The sequence below is a fragment of the Halichoerus grypus genome, chromosome 12 (assembly GCF_964656455.1).
Source record: "Halichoerus grypus chromosome 12, mHalGry1.hap1.1, whole genome shotgun sequence".
Lineage (NCBI taxonomy): Eukaryota > Metazoa > Chordata > Mammalia > Carnivora > Phocidae > Halichoerus > Halichoerus grypus.
This window is the reverse complement of record NC_135723.1, coordinates 29,080,570-29,097,482: the sequence shown is the minus strand read 5'-3', so window position 1 is coordinate 29,097,482 and position 16,913 is coordinate 29,080,570.

Sequence of the window (16,913 nt, the reverse complement as noted above, 5' to 3'; positions counted from 1 at the left end):
TTTAAATTTATTATTAATTACATATATCTTATGCATTTGAACAGACAACTAAAGGCTAAGTTCCTACCAAGGCCCTGAGCTTCACTAAATTCACTGTTGTGTCTTGCCTGGCAGAATTTGCCAGACGAAAGATCAGTTCACTTAGAAAATACAGCAAAGGTATTATTCTTTAAATATTTAACTTCTTGGGATACCTGGGTGGCTCAGTCAGTTAAGCGTCTGCCTTCAGCTCAGGTCATGATCTCAGGGTCCTGGATCAAGCCCCACATCGCGCTCCCTGCTCAGTGGGAAGTCTGCTTCTCCCTCTCCCTCTGCTCTCTCCCTCTCCCTCTGCCCTCTCCCTCTGCTCTCTCCCTCTGCCCTCTCCCTCTGCCCCTTCCCCGACTTGCGCGCGCGCTCTCTCTCTCTCTCTCTCTCTCTCAAATAAATAAAATCTTTAAAAAATATTTAACTTCTTGCCTCAGTATAATGTAAGTAATTCTGAAGGAAAATAGGAAGAAAATCTACTTTGCTTACGACAGGTGTTTAGAGAATGAGATAGCATTATGGTGTTACTGAATATATATCATTGTGGTCTTGAAGTCTTCTCAAGGCTTTTAGATGTTTTAGGCTCAGTTTTCTTATCATCTAAATACAGATATCCCCATTAACGTAAATCATATTTATTGACAAAAAAGGCAATTTTCATTTTTTGTCATGTGCAGTGATTGCATACTTGTGAATTTGTCTATGAAATTTTACCACACAGAATAACCTGTAATAGCTAGTCTATACACATTTAATCCTTACAACAACTTTATGAAGTAAATACTGTCTTCTTTTTTTTTTTTCACTGAGGAAAAATAAAGACAGAGAAGTTGCAAACGAGTAGCAAAACTGCCACACCCATTACGGATGTAGGTTTGAGTTTTCAAACATGTTTAAAAGCATTTCTGCTTGGCGGGGGTATTCACCAGAAGCGTAATTTTTACCCAAGAGAATCAGTGTATGCAAGAAAAGTTTTGTTCTTGACCAATAAATGTATTAACACTACAGAGAATAGATTAAACTGAAGAAAATACTGTATGTTTGAGAAATTCCATGTTAACCTGACTTTTATCTTTGGTCAGACCAAGGTTTTAGGTCAGCAAATGGGGAAGTCCACAAAGTTACTGAAATAACTTGAAAAATGAGTAGAACAACTCCAAGAGCAGTTCTACCTTAATTGCTTGTCATTTTCCTGTCTAAAACAATATTCTTCATTTAATCAATTCTTGGTTACTCAGTACATACTAAGAAGGGACTTGATAATATCAAAAGCCACAGAAGCTGTTCTAAGGAAAGAGTTGACCATTGGCTCAGACTCCTGGAAATAATCTGAGGTGGTGCTGAGCTGGGAAAGCACCTACAACAGCAAAGACGATTAGATGTCTGTGTTTGTATAAAGCATTCTTTTGCATTTAAAGAGGACTTGGAGGCATTTCAAGAAAATACAAACAAGTGAGTTTGTAGGGAAATTAGAAGAAAGAAACTGGGAGGAAAACTTGTCTCAGACAAGTTCTGGGAGATTGAATTCAGTGTTACTCTAGTGCTGAGGTTCACATAAAGAAAAGAACACATCAGAGAAGAACAATGAAGAAAGGGTTGCATTGCCGTAACTGACAAAGGAATGGTTGTTGGGCACATGCTTGCCACTTTTGGTGTTCACGTCTTCTATATCTTTACTGATTGGTGTGTGCGTGTCTCTGAATCAACAATATGTCACTGAGAGATGTGTACAGATCTGTTACTCTGGACATGGACTTTTACATTTCTCATTGGAAAAGTGGGTATTTTCACTTTCTATATTTTGAAACTATGCTTCTAGTTGCAGGCAAATTTTAAAATATTCCATCTATTGAACTGAATATTTTGTCATATTTGGTGAACCTCTTTATTTAAGTGGTGCTTTTGATTTTTTTTTTATTTTGTCAGATATTAAGGCATCAGCTTTCTTTTAATTTAGTATTTAATTGAATGATCATCTTACTGTATATATATATACACACACACACACACTATATATATATCTTTGCATCCTTTTGTTTACAACACTCTTCTGTCCCTCTATTACTGTTTTTCTTCTGTTCTAAGAACCAAGGCTAAGAATTTCATTATATCCCCTGTAGGGGGCTATTGTCCTACCCACCTTAGCCTTGGCTTTATCTCCTGCCCCTACACCCAGTCAATTAAAATGTATGTTCCTGCCTTAGAAAGGATAGGCTGATGTCCCCAGGGTGTTATTTTGTCTCACAGAATTCAGACTTCCCAGTCTTTTCTGGCCTCAAAGGTATCTCATTTTTCCCATGACTTTATTTATTTATTTATTTATTTATTTATTTATTTATAGCTTTGCCACATTGGTAGCTTCCCTATAGATATCCGGTATTACCATGTTAACTAGCATTTAAATAGTATAATAAAGCTCTCCTTAAAAAGTAAATGGGGAAGATATAATCTCATCCTATTTTAGAGTTTTAGGATGCTGTTACCACCTTGTTTATTATTCCTACTCCCAGGAAAGCTCTCATCTAAGAGCTTCTGTTCCTTCTGCTTATCCTCCATTTGATGGTGACTCACTGTCTCTCTATCAAACCTCATGGATTCTTATTCCTAGCCTACATTATATACTGTTAAGGCATTGCCATCTATTTCCCTCTCTTTCCTATATTCATACTCTGTAGGTAGACACCTAATTTATTGGCTGTTTACTATGGTACAGGCCCTGTGCTTGGTTGAAACTGAGGTATTAAGGTAACTAAGACACATTTCCTGTAGTCAAGGCCAAAGTATAGTTTGGAAAATAATATGTGAAAATGAGCCATTCCAGTACAGTGAGATACATGCAAATAAATATATGTGAATGCACCAAGGTTGGTGTGATTCACTGTGTTTGTGAGACTCAGAAAGGCCTAAGAGAAGTATCAGGTGAAGGGATTTTTAAAACATGTTTAGGGCTTCTCAGTCAGAACCAGAGTAGCAAGCAATCCGGCCACAATGATTAGATGATGCATACATACTTCATTGAGATATGATAAGATTTTAGATAAACTGTAAATACATTTTGGAATAACTGGGACAGGCAGCTAACAGAGAGATGTTAGAAGATAAAATTAGAAATACTGACAAGAGCCAGATTATTAAAAGTCTTTTTTAGAACAGCAAGGAAAGAGAAAGCATTGAAAGACTTTATGTAAGATAATAATGTCAGTAGTTTTCTTTTTTTTTTTTTTAAGATTTTTATTTATTTATCAGAGAGAGAGAGAGCACAAGCAGGGGGAGCAGCAGGCAGAGGGAAAAGCAGGCTTCCTGCCGAGCAAGGAGCCCAATGCGGGACTGATCCCAGGACCCTGGGATCATGACCTGAGCCAAAGGCAGACGCTTAACCGACTGAGCCACCTAGACATCCCAATAGTTTTCTTTTAAATTAGGTAACTGTGGGGGCGCCTGGGTGGCTCAGTCATTAAACATCTGCCTTCGGCTCAGGTCATGGTCCTAGGGTCCTGGGATCGAGCCCCACATCGGGCTCCCTTGGCTGGGAGCCTGCTTCTCCCTCTCCTGCTCCCCCTGCTTGTGTTCCCTCCCTCGCTGTCTTTCTCTCTGTCAAATAAATAAATAAAAATTAAAAAAAAAAAAAATTAGGTAACTGTGTAATCAAGATGACAAATTTTGAGGTTGTTGTAAAATTGCAATCAAGAGCAATTGAGCGGCACCTAGGTGGCACAGTCAATTAGTGTCCAACTCTTGGTGTCGGCTCAGTTCGTGATCTCATGGTCATGAGATTGAGCACTGTGTTGGGCTCCACGCTCAGTCTGGAGTCTGCTTGAGATTCTTTTTCTCCCTCTCCCTCTGCCCTGCTTCTGTGCGCACTCTCTCTCTTTCTCTCAAATAAATAAATAGATCATTAAAAAAAGAGAGAGAGAAGTTGAGACACCAAACCAAGGCAATGACAGTAGGGATAAGAGAAGAACCAGATAAGACATAGTTAGAGATTAAAATCAGAAGAACATGGTGATTGATTAGGTAAAAATACTGGGAGAGGCAGGAGCTAAGGTAAGTGAAAGGACATGATTGACGTTGGCACTTCAAGATTATTATGTGAATTGAAGAAAAGTATAAGTGAAAGAGAAGTGCTTTATTTGGGATAATAATGAATTTAAATCTGCCCCTGTTGAAGTTGAGCTCCATAGAGAATGTATATGTGGATGTGTCTCCAAAGCAGATAGAAATATGAATTTTGCAGTTTGGAAGAGAGTTATTAGTCAGAGATACTGATTTGGAAAATATCAGAATATCCATAATAGTTGAAGCTATGATAATGAGATAAAATGTCATTTTCAAAAATGGTTAGACTGAAAAGTGAAGAGGCTCAGGGGTAAAACTTTGATAAAGAGTGAGGATACAAAGAGGTGATCTAGTCAACAAAACTGATGGGGGAGGGAAGGGCAGGTCATAGACCTATGAAGTAAGAGTTCAGTGTAGGATGGAAAACAAAGGAGGGGAAATTTCAAGTAAGAATTTCAGTTGATCAAGAGTGTGAGGGATAAAGAAGATGTGGTACATATAGACCATGGAATATTACTCAGCCATGAAAAAGAATGAAATCTTGCCATTTGTGACAACATGGATGGACCTAGAAGGTATGCTAAATGAAGTAAGTGAGACAGAGAAAGACAAATGTCCTACGATTTCACTTATATGTGGAATCTAAACAAAACAAAACAAAACAAATGAAATGAACAGACAAACAGACTCTTAAATACAGAGAACAAACTGGTGGTTTCCAGAGGAGAGGGGGGCTGGGTGAAAGAGGTGAAGGGGATTAAGAGGTACAAGTGTCCAGTTATAAAATAAATAAGTCACAGAGATGAAAAGTACAGCATAGGGGATATAGTCAATAATATTGTAATAATATTATATGGTGACAGATGGTGACCACACTTACTTACCATGGTGAGCAGTGAATAATGTATAGATTTGTGGAATCACTATGTTGTACATCTGAAACTAACATAACATTGTATGTCAACTATACTTTATGTATTTCTGTAAAAAGAATGTTAAAAGCCAAAGATTTGAAATAAGATAATAACTGGATAATTAGGAGATCTTGACGTCCTACTTAGGGCATTCTGTCCACTACAGAGAACTGAGTAAAGACTGAGGGTAAGATTGGAGATAGTCCCAGTTGACTCCTCTTCTGAGAAAGTTGGCTATAAGGAGAAATGGAGAATGGTTCATAGCAAGAGGGGAATGTGGAGAATGGGGAAGTTGTTCTGTACCGCCTTTGTTGTTCTTTTTCTTTTCATAAGATCAGAAAACTGAGCATATTTCTTGACTGGGAAGAAAAGAACCAAAGAAAGGTGAGAGAGAGGAGACATAACAGAGAAAGGAGTTGATGTGAGTTCATTTTATAGGTATACTTTAGGGACCAGAGACCAAGGGTTTTATATTGTAGAACTCAAGGTAAAATTTTATTATTTTGTCTCAGTGCTATAGAAAACCTTTAATGAAGTACTCTCATTGATATAATCCTAGAACTATAGGACTTGAAGACATTAAAAAATTATAAGGGGCCACAAGTCTCCATTATGATAGTCAGCAGAAAGCAAGAAATATTTTAAAGAGAATCCATCTGGGAAATCAGATTCTGCTGATTGATATACTATATTTAATCAGCAACACAAGATTAAATTGGATTGATAAGGAAAGTGGAAGAAAAAAATGGTACGTTTATGAGAGTTTAGTAACTGCTATTTCACTAACTCTATGTACAAAAGGAAAACTACTCATAGGGAGTATTTTGATGAGTTCCATTTGTGATTTTAGTAATATTAAACTTAAAAAAATGCTTTACAGTTGTCCACGGCCAAGAAATATCTGAATTATTTGGCTTTATTATTGAGTGAAAATGCTACCGCTCAAAAGGAAATTAGAAAAAAATATAACTTTTTTTTTTTGCCAAATTTAATACAGAATTTTAAGCAACTTTGTAACGATCTCCATGTTTGACCAGCCATTTTTTAGTATGAGTCCCTGTGCCACTGGTTAAAGACAACACCCAAAAAAGTGATATGAAAGACAATGTACAAAAGTAAGTTACATACAACACATGTACTCTGTCATAAGAGTCAGTCCTGGAAGAAATAGCTGGCCCCCTCAAAATAGGTAATTTGAGAAAAGTTTAATAAAGGGATATTTAAAAAGGTGTGGGCACGGTGTAGGGAAATCACAAATGATAGTGCTGTATTCTAAGCCTTCAATAGAAGATGCTATTACCAACCAGAGGCCTGAGGGGGGGAGGGAGAAAGTGGAAGCGTTTACAGAACATGGAAGAAAAGAGAGTTAGCATGCAGCCAGCTCATGAAATCCTTGAAGGAGAGATCAAGAGAAATAAACATGGGACCTTCCTCTCCATCCCTTTCTTCACTCATTCTGTTCTCATGCTGATAACCTCCATTGGCAAATCCCAAATAAAAGCCAAAAGATACAAAAGCCAGTTGATTGAGTTTAGGCCTATACTGTTGAACTCCCTAGGCACAAAAACGAAAAGATAAGATAGAGGATTCAGAGGGGCAAACAGAAGATATCTAGCACATAGGTAGTTTATTTTTAACATGAGCAAAGATAGAGCATTTTACTAAAAAAAGAAAGGTTCTTACTAACCCTAATAAATGCTAAATAAATAATTAAAGAATATCAGGCCAGGGCACCTGGGTGGCTCAGTCGTTAAGCGTCTGCCTTCGGCTCAGATCATAATCCCAGGGTCCTGGGATCGAGCCCCGCATTGGGCTCCCTGCTCTGCGGGAAGCCTGCTTCTCCCTCTCCCACTCCCCCTGCTTGTGTTCCTTCTCTCGCTGTGTCTCTCTCTGTCAAATAAATAAATAAAATCTTAAAAAAAAAAAAAAAAAAGAATATCAGGTCAGTGGGGTATCCTTGCAGCCTTTTTAAGGTCCCCAAATTTTGGTCCAGCACTGGTTAAAATTATTTCTGTTTTCTCTCCGGTAAGATGTTCACTATACTCCACAGTTCCCAATCCACATGACTCAGGCATTTACTCCTGGCTTAAGCAGCTCATGCTAGCCCATTGTACTCTGGCTTTTTCATCACCTTATTTTAGAACACATCTTAGCCGCCATATTTCTGCATCCCACCAATGTCAGCCATATCTTGCTTTCCATACAAGTAGAACAGTTCTAATCAAAGTATTACAGGGGCATTTTTATGTTTTAATTGAGTTTTTCTCTGTCTCATTATCTGTTCACTTTTCTTACCAATGTCTTGCAAGCTTTCACCTACTACCTCCCGCACACGCACACACACAGACACATCACCTGCTAGCCCCAAGTAGCTAAGAAAGAGGAAATTACTCAGTGATGAGAATTTCAAGCTGGGCAGAGGGGCAAGTTTCTATAGTCTGGTAGTGGAATTACTTTGTGTAAGCAGGGTTTTTTGATTCCATGCAATTCGTATCACACAGGTGATCCTAGTCAGTAAAGAAATAATCCACTCCCCTAGACATCAGAACTAATACTTTTAAATAGAATACATATGAGGATGCTTATGCAGAATTATTGGAAAAACATTCATGACTATAGGAGTCCTGTTTTCAAGAGTAAGATTAATCTAATAATAAAGTGGCTTTGATTTACCAGAATTCAAGCAAATAAATTGAGAAGATGGATAGAATGACTTTTCCAGTCAGCTGTTTCATTTAAATGCATTTCTTTCAACGATCACACAAGACACACTTATTTAAACATGCATATATTTTTTTAGTTTTGTTGTTGTTTCAAGAAAGGAGATGCCAAAGAAATGCTTGTTGTATCCAAGTTAGTATCACAAATCTTGCCTGCCTTGAGATTGAAAATATTCTGATGAACTCTTTCATCTCTCTTGAGAAAGACTTCATACAGTAACCATTTGTATATTTTTTCTGTTCTGTTGAATCTTCTTTAAAATATATAAATATATATATCCCAAATATATATATATATATCCCAAATAATATATATATATATATATATATATATATATATATATATATATCTCCCAACTGAACAGAGAAAACTGGTTTTCTGCCAAAACCTGTCTAAATTGTAACCTATGCAGTTCATTTTAGAACACTCATTTATCATTCACAAATTAACCTTGTACAGGAGAGCTGCTCTCATTTCCATTGCATTTCTGTCCTACGAAGAATGAAACTCAAGCATTAAACAAATAATAAGAGTTGAATCTGGGAGGCATATTTAATGCAAAGAGGATTTTTAATGGCATCTCTGTAATTATAGACATTAATAACTGACTATAAATCTTCATTTCCCAAATGCCACAGTTATTAGGAATAGAATGATAATTTGTACTAGATGTTTTTAAGAACCTTATACCAAAATCACGTTGCTTTCTTTTAGCTGCAACTATTGGTTTTTGGGGAGTGGGAATCAGATGTTTATTATGGAACATAGCTCTGAAATACTATGCGGAATGATTTTAAGTGTTTGGCTCTTTACTTTTTAATTGGAATATGATATTACCACCACGGTACTGGCTATAAATCATTGCCCAACTTTGGTGTGGCACTTTAAAAATCACACCCATCTTAAATAATAATAATATTTCAAAAAAGCTGGGTGAGTCTAGTAGGCAACAAGCTACACTGTAAAAGTTATAGATGGATTTTTAGTGCATGAACACTTATTCGTGTAAGATATGCCTTGTAACTTTATTGCAGACAAATTTTTGAAGTGCTTTGAAAATTCTATGGAACATTTGCAAGTCTGGTTCTCCCAGCTCCTGTTTTTTTGTAAAGCTTTATGGGCACGGCTTGTACATGTAAAGACATTTTCTTTAAAGACTTTCTTATAGGGAAGTCCATGGCAAAATGTGTGATTTCTGACACCTTTCCTGTTCCCAACAGCACCATTCTGAATTTATGTTCCCTGTCCTGAATCCTGTTCCCTAGGGATAGAGACAACAGAATGTCTCATTTAATAGTTTTGCCACCCCTTGAATACTGAACACTCTTACATATTTGGAGAGATATCATTTCACCCTTAGACTCACTTCGAGGTGATTTACTATCTTTCCAAATGCTCTTGCACAATTAAAATCTACCTTATATACAGTATGTATATTGAAACTGAATAAGAAGATACATTTCTATGTAGCTTTCAGTCATGCTCTCAGGGGAAATTTACCACACAGCCAACTAATAAATAATAATGTTTAAACTTGGCATCCACAACTGTTTAAGTGCTTCTCAGAAATTAGCTCATTAATCTTCATGCGGCTGCTTGTAAAGAAGACAGCAAGTTATCTTATTCTTCCCACTCTTCTATTATACCACTCCAGTGGCCTAGAATTCTATACTATTGTGCCCGCATCCTGACAGGCAGGTTCCTTGGGTGTTTCCTCGAAGAGTAGAGCACACAGAGCTTGAGTGTCTCTGTGTTCCCTTTCCTGATAGGACCAGGGAGTTCACACCAGCCCTCAGATTTCTGTTTCGCTGGTGAAGCACATGATTGGTGCAGGCAAAGGCGCTGAATATATTGTATGAGCTGAGTCATTGAAACTGATCTCTCTGGTTTATAAACAGGGCCTCGCTTCTCGTAAGGAAGCCCTGGCAACCTCTTCTGCATTGATTCTTTGCTGGTTGTAAAAGGGATATTCCATTAATGGTAGAACAACAGACCTTTACAATCTGCTTCGCTACCGTCTTACGGGGCTCAAAAGGAATAAACTTGCATTTCCAAATAGATAAGTTTGTTTAAGAATTTTTAATTTCTTACCACAACTCTGGATGTGTTATTCTTGGTTCCCAGAAGAAAAACCTGTGGTGTATCGAGATCAAGCACAGTGTGTGAGATATGCTGAAATGTTTAATCATGTGCTGTTCTATTATACAGAGCTATGACCACAACCAGATCTCCTGATCATGGTTCATTGCTCTTTAGAGTCTGCATGATGCTTTTCTAGAATTATATTTCAATCTGAAACTGAGAATGACAAGATATAGAAGTTGCTGATTGACTATAAATCAGAGAAATAAATTAGAATTTTTCAAGCACAATCAATACTATTTTAAAATATTTCCCATTTGTCCTACAAGACTTCTGTTATCATTCTTCCTCATTCTTCTCTTTCCCAGTTTTCTTCCTTCTAATGACTTAGACTTCCAGTACATACACCTGAGTAGAATATAAAACAGGCTCAACTTATTTTCATAATAGGAATTGGACTATTACTTTATTACATGCAGTATTGATGGCTCACAATCCCCAAACAGTCACAGATTCAAGGGGAAACCAATGACTCAATTAACTTCTACTTGAGTAGTTACCAGCTGTTGGGAAAAGGTCTGTGTACTAAGGGAGGCATCATTCAATTGGAGAGTGACAAATGAATAAGCATGAAGTCACATCCACCTCCCAGTGAGTGATGTGACAACAAATATTATTTATTTCATTAGTGGTACTTGAAAGAGTGCTCAAGGTGTCCTAAATCTCTCTTTCTCTCTCTTTCTCTCTCTCTCGGTACTCACACAGGCTAAGAAAAACTAGACTGGAATGGCCTCTGTCTTGTTTAATGGATTGTATATAGTTCATAACATATATTTTCATGGGAATGTTTTAGCTTTGTGTCAATGCTCATTCATCATGGTTGTTGTTTGTTTTTTAAAACCTAAATAGAGCAAAAGATTAAGTGACCTTTTACTCTCTGGTATATTTACCATACAATTTCTTATAAATAATTAAATCTGGAGAATTTGAGGGGTTGTAAAAAACACCTAAAATTCCTTTGTGTCACACACAAAATACAATTAGTATGGCAATATTTGAAATTTTTTCTTGATTTTTCTATAATTTACAAAGTAGAAATCTTTGATTGTTTGTAGAACTCATATGTCTTTTGAGTTAAATCTTCAGCTAGGAAAAAAATGAATAATTGATTTAAGGGAATCACCTATCTCATAGGTCACTTTCATGTTTTCTATCCTTCAGTATAAACTGGTCACCTTTAAATTAATGTTAAAAATAGAACATGAAGAACAGAAAGTAAATATTGTCTTCAAGTGAATGAGTGAAAGACGGGGGAAAATGCAAAAGAAAATTATAATGCATTTTATTTATGTTTAACATTTGAAAAATGTAGTTGTGGTAAAATATTCTATTATCCCCCTTTTAATTTTTGACATATTTCTATAGAAGCCTTTTAAGATATTTCTTGGCCGTGTACTTTTAGTCACATATTGGTTCTCATCTTTGGCAAGATTTCATTCTGTAATTAACCTTATATATACCTGGATACTTATTTCAATAGAAGCATGTAATACAAGTCTCAGGTTTTTTACTGGTGAACCCTGCAACTGGGTTCAGTTAAGATAAGATTTCTATTTTATTTCTAAACTATGATATCATCTTATCTTTCCTAAAGTTCATGATATCTGAAATTCTCTAGATGTCATGTTAATTTTATTATCTTTATTCCCCATATTGGTTTCATATGTTGAAGCCTTAGCTTTTCACATAGATAGAAAGTATTCCCCTTCAGAGCCTGTGTCATGTGCTTTTTAAAATCCCCATTCTACCGGCTAACCCTTGCATATAGAGACACACTGTATGTTGAGTTGAATTTTGAAACCTAAGCAACTTAAATCTTATGTGTTGGTGATGCAATTATCTGTAATCTCTTTAAGTAAGCTTACTTTCCTCTAAAATATGGAAGAATCGTGATATTTGGAAACATTTTTGGTAAGATGTGAGCTCCATCAGGGTTAACCTCTGTATTAATCACAAAGGGACAGTTTCCAGACCAATGTAACACATTGGGCAAGTATACACACACAGACACACACATCCCTAAGCACAGAAAGGTGAAACCAGTTGTAATACTCCGATGGTTTTTCTTCCTATCCCATTTCTGAAAATGTTCAGTGAAGCTCGCTGTGACCACAGCAGTTTCCTTATTGTCACCATTCCTTCTCCTCTTCCCTGTCTTCACTTCTCAGCCTTTCAATGAACGTATAAATCTCTTCTCAGTCTACACCTGCTTCCTACGTTGCCGGAATGAAGGAGTCTGCTATAAATATAAAATATTTGTTGCACGATGTGTCAAGATTCTGTTAGGGTAAGAGGATGTTCTATTCAGAACCATTTTCAACTAATGTGATGCGTGTTCTGTGGCAGAAGAGCCATCTGAGAAACTTACTGAAAAAGATTATGCCACATACCGTCGGACCCTGAGTCCGAAAGTTCACAGTGACTTCCTGTATATCTGTACGTTGAACAAGCTTCCCCAGTCGTACCAACGCACAGCCAGTCGTGAGAGCCATTGCCCCAGCGCAGGTGTCACACGTGGTAGGTATTATGTGCTTAAAGGATGATTTAATGGGCAAATGAATGAGGCCAAAAAATACCAATTTAGAACCAATAAACCTTTCTATACTGAAACTAAATATAATGCATTTTTGAAAAATAACTGATGACTATGTGCAATTTGTACATACATTCTTTGGGAAAATCCATCCTATGCTCACACTTAATACTAAGTTATGAAACAAAAATAAAACTAATTCCTTGTAGGTTGCTTTGTCAGCAGCTGTCATTTCCAAGCCTCTCAGTTGTGCCAAATTGCTAAAGGCAGATGAGATTTTAATTGTTTTGGGGTTTTTTTCTGCCATCTTATGTGCTCATTATATTACAACTGATGGAGTGTCCTGCTTGAATCTCTTCTGATGCGTCCAGTCCTACATATTTTATTTTATTGTGTATAAGAAAGGTTTTGGTGGCCTGGTTTGCATCTAAGTATTTGTCATTGATGATCTGCCCTTTTACTTTATCTGTAAATATAAGAAGATGGAAATACGATGTGATATTCATAGTTTAGAGGCTATGGTTAGTATAAAACTTGAAAACAAACTCCCTTTACACATCTCTGTTTAATTTTTGTTTGATTGTTTTATCATTGAAGAGCATAGAACTTAAATATCAGAAACAGTGATAACTTAGTTTTTATTTTTAAACATAAATCTTGTTATCTTGAATTTTGACAGGAAGGACTAGATTGTGTAGTAAATAATACCCTAGAGAATCATATCATCATGGCAGAGCTTAATGGTATTGGTATATATGATAAAGCCAAGCTTCCAGAGAAAGTGCCATGGCTAGTTCCCCGAGTACTTGTGGGGGGATTTATGGTTGCCATGCTTAGAACTTCCATGACATCTCTATACATTTCAACATCCATTCAGAAAAGTTCATACTTTTCATGCTATACTGAGGACTAGTTTTAGGGACCTTCTGTCAGACCCCTTTACTTCCTCTTCCTTGCTAGGCCCTGCATAATCAATTCATCTTATTAAGGAGTGAGGTAAGAATTTAGAATTCTTAGAGGCAACAAAAAACAATTATTATAACATCTTTACCAAAAGTCCTTTTACTTTTCATTGAAGATAATCTTAATCAGGTATCACCCTCACTGGTTTATCAATCTTCTGTTAGTGATGTGGAGCCATTACTAGAACCCAAAGGGAAAGAATTATGTACATTCAGACTCTGTGAGTGGAGCATTGAGTGCTTTCTGTGTCCTCTATACCAACTTTTTTATAAATAGTTCCTTTGTAAGTAAGCCCTATTCAAAATATCTTATTTTGCATGCATCATCAATTTGTTGTTGGGATCCCAAGACAGGAAACCATGACATAAACAGAATTGAAGATAGGTGAGTCCAGAGTAATATAACAGGGAGGTTAACTATAAAATATAATTTTACTTGACCACTTAGAGTCGATTCCTCCAAGTTACGAAACATTAAAGGAACAAGTCATAGGAAAGTAAGATCATACCAAATGTCACAATTATATTACTGTATACTGTTTAAATCTCTAAATATCACCAATGCCTCATTTCTTTTTTTTTTTTTTGCCTTATGTCTTTTTTTAGAAATTATATTAAATTAAGAAATTAAATTCATTCCCATTACTTGATGGCCGACTGAACAGTGTAAACTCAAATCAATGACTTCATGAAGGCCACAAATTAATTAACAGTTTTGGAGTTTTCAATACTCAGTTTGATACTTCTAAAAATATCTAGGAGTTAAAAAGTATTGTCTCAAATTTATAAAGTGTTAAATGACTCTCTGCTTAAAGTTAAGCAATTCTTCTTGGACAATTTTATCTCTGGTATACACCATTTTGTATGTGAAAGCAAGAGAATTAGTGATTACTTGCTAATGATCCTTAACCTATCTGAATGCAGAAGGCGTGATCGTATATCCACATAATGGATTTTGCCAGGTCTAAGAATTCTAATTGTCTTCATTTAGCTCTCTAGATTGAAGTAATAGATACAACTTAGTTGTTGGGACACAACTCTTTTTTTATGATAAAGCATCTTTAATTTTCTACTCATTTCTTCAAATGTACATCTAGGAATCATGCCATAAATGTTCCAAACTCTGGGAATTTTGAATGGAAAGAATTTAAAAATAGGCTTTATTTAAGAACTATAAAATGATCCTCGGGTAGGCTAAGATGGGCCGGTATCAGTATATTATATCATTTTAGGCTTAAAAATGATGCTGTAATAAAAAACCCAAAATCTTAAAAGACTTATATCTTGTTCATTTTATACCTTTCTGTGAGCTGCCTCGATCTCTGTTCCGAGTCTTCTTCCCTTGGGTTACAAGTGAAGGAGCAGCCTTATCAGAGACAGGGTTGAGGGAAAGGTGGTGGAACCAGAGGATGGTTCTCACAGCTTCTGTTCGGAAGCTGCAGCAGGATTGCTCATTTTGCGTTGGCCAAACCAAATCAAATGACTAAGCCGAATTTCAGCAGGGTAGGGAATTATAATCTTGCCATAAGGAGAAGCAGCTCATGATTAGAAACCATACCTCAGTTTACTTTTCGAAAATATTTTTTCCTGATGGTATCCTGAAATACACAGTTTATCTGAAAGTCTGTCATAAAACCCAACATTTAAGAAAAATGTTTTCTAAATAAAAATTATATTAAATTATATATAAAATGACACCTGGACTTTTTTATGTAAATGTGAAAGTCCCTTAATTAACATTGTGTGAGAAAAATGTTTTCTTCCTAATCTGATATAGGGAAAGAGCTTTCTTATATTTCTCAACTTCATAAATATATATACACCTGTCTGAACTTATTTTAGTGATGAACTACCTTTATCGCAACGTATTAACACTCTGGAATAAAAGCAGAAATCTGAGATATTGCTCTTCTAAAATGTGCAATTATTATTATAGCATGGCACAAGTATCCTTTTTTTTTTTAAGATTTATTTATCTATTTATTTGACAGAGAGAGACACAACGAGAGAGGGAACACAAGCAGGGGGAGTAGAAGAGGGAGAAGCAGGCTTCCCACTGAGCAGGGAGCCCAATGTGGGGCTCAATTCCAGGCCCTGGGATCATGACCTGAGCGGAAGGCAGAAGCTTAATGACTGAGCCACCCAGGCGCCCCAGGGCACAAGTATCCATAACAACAAAAACAACATGCATAAATGGAGGCAGTGACTTCAATTAAAAATATATAAATACTTCAGATTAAGGATTAACATAAATTTGCCTATAAACAACATTTTCCTGTTTTAGAGATAAAACCAAAATTATATCATATAAATTTATAGAAAAGCATCATATTTTCATCATTCACATTTCTCTAAGATTAAATTTAAATTTCTTTTTGAGATCTTTCCATCAAGAAAATTTACTCTATAAAAATCACATTTTCTTCATCTTCCATCATCATTAAATACATATTCATCATCATTTAAATATTCCTTTATTATTAACCACTGCAGGGTTTTCTATAAAATCCTCAGCAAATTTCAAAAGTCCTTTATAAAAATAACTTAAAATATTTTTAGTATTTTTAATTTCAGGCTATTTGTGTAGCACATGTGAATGGGAAATATTTTGAAGTCATTTCTATAGTAGTAACTGGCTATTGGTAGGTATGGAAGTTAGACGTTCCATTCAAAATAGTAAAATTAGGTGTGACTTTATTCATATCTCTCTTCTTACTTGCAAGAGGAATGAGTGCCTAAAAAGGATAAAGGACAGATCTAAGCTCGCAGTGGAAGATATTTTTAAAAAGAGATTTTAAACCTTGGATCCTTTGACTTCTTTCTTATTCCCTCCATCCCTCCCTTCTCTGCCTCCCTCCTTATTCCCTCCATCCCTCCCTTCTCTGCCTCCCTCCTTATTCCCTCCATCCCTCCCTTCTCTGCCTCCCTCCTTATTCCCTCCATCCCTCCCTTCTCTGCCTCCCTCCTTATTCCCTCCATCCCTCCCTTCTCTGCCTCCCTCCTTATTCCCTCCATCCCTCCCTTCTCTGCCTCCCTCCTTATCTGCTCCTCCCTCTCTCCCTCTTCTTTTTAAAGTGTAACCCATTTAAACACCATAGCACATGGTACAGCTAGCAAGCAATATTAAACATAAAATTTAGAATGGGAGCTGAATTTTTACACACTTGATTTTTTACAAGCATGTTCATTACCATAAAAATAGACAGGCCTGCAATTTAGAAATAATAACTTTGTTCCCTTTTAATGATAGGAGACAAAGCACATCTCAACGCATCAACAGCATATATTGAGAGTGCACTTTTTATTGCTAATTTCTCCTAATCTGGAAATATTTTGGTATTTTTAAATTATTAGAGAGGAGGAAATTATAGTACAAATGAGTTAATTAATTTTTGCTTGAAATACTTATGAATGAAATCTAAATTCTTGTCTATCAAATAGAGGCATTCGTTTCATTGAATTGAATATTGGTTTGAGGAGAATATGGAATACACACTGAAAACACATTACAGCTGTGCCAATCTTTTTGCAGTTATTTTGAATAGTTGGCTATTTGCC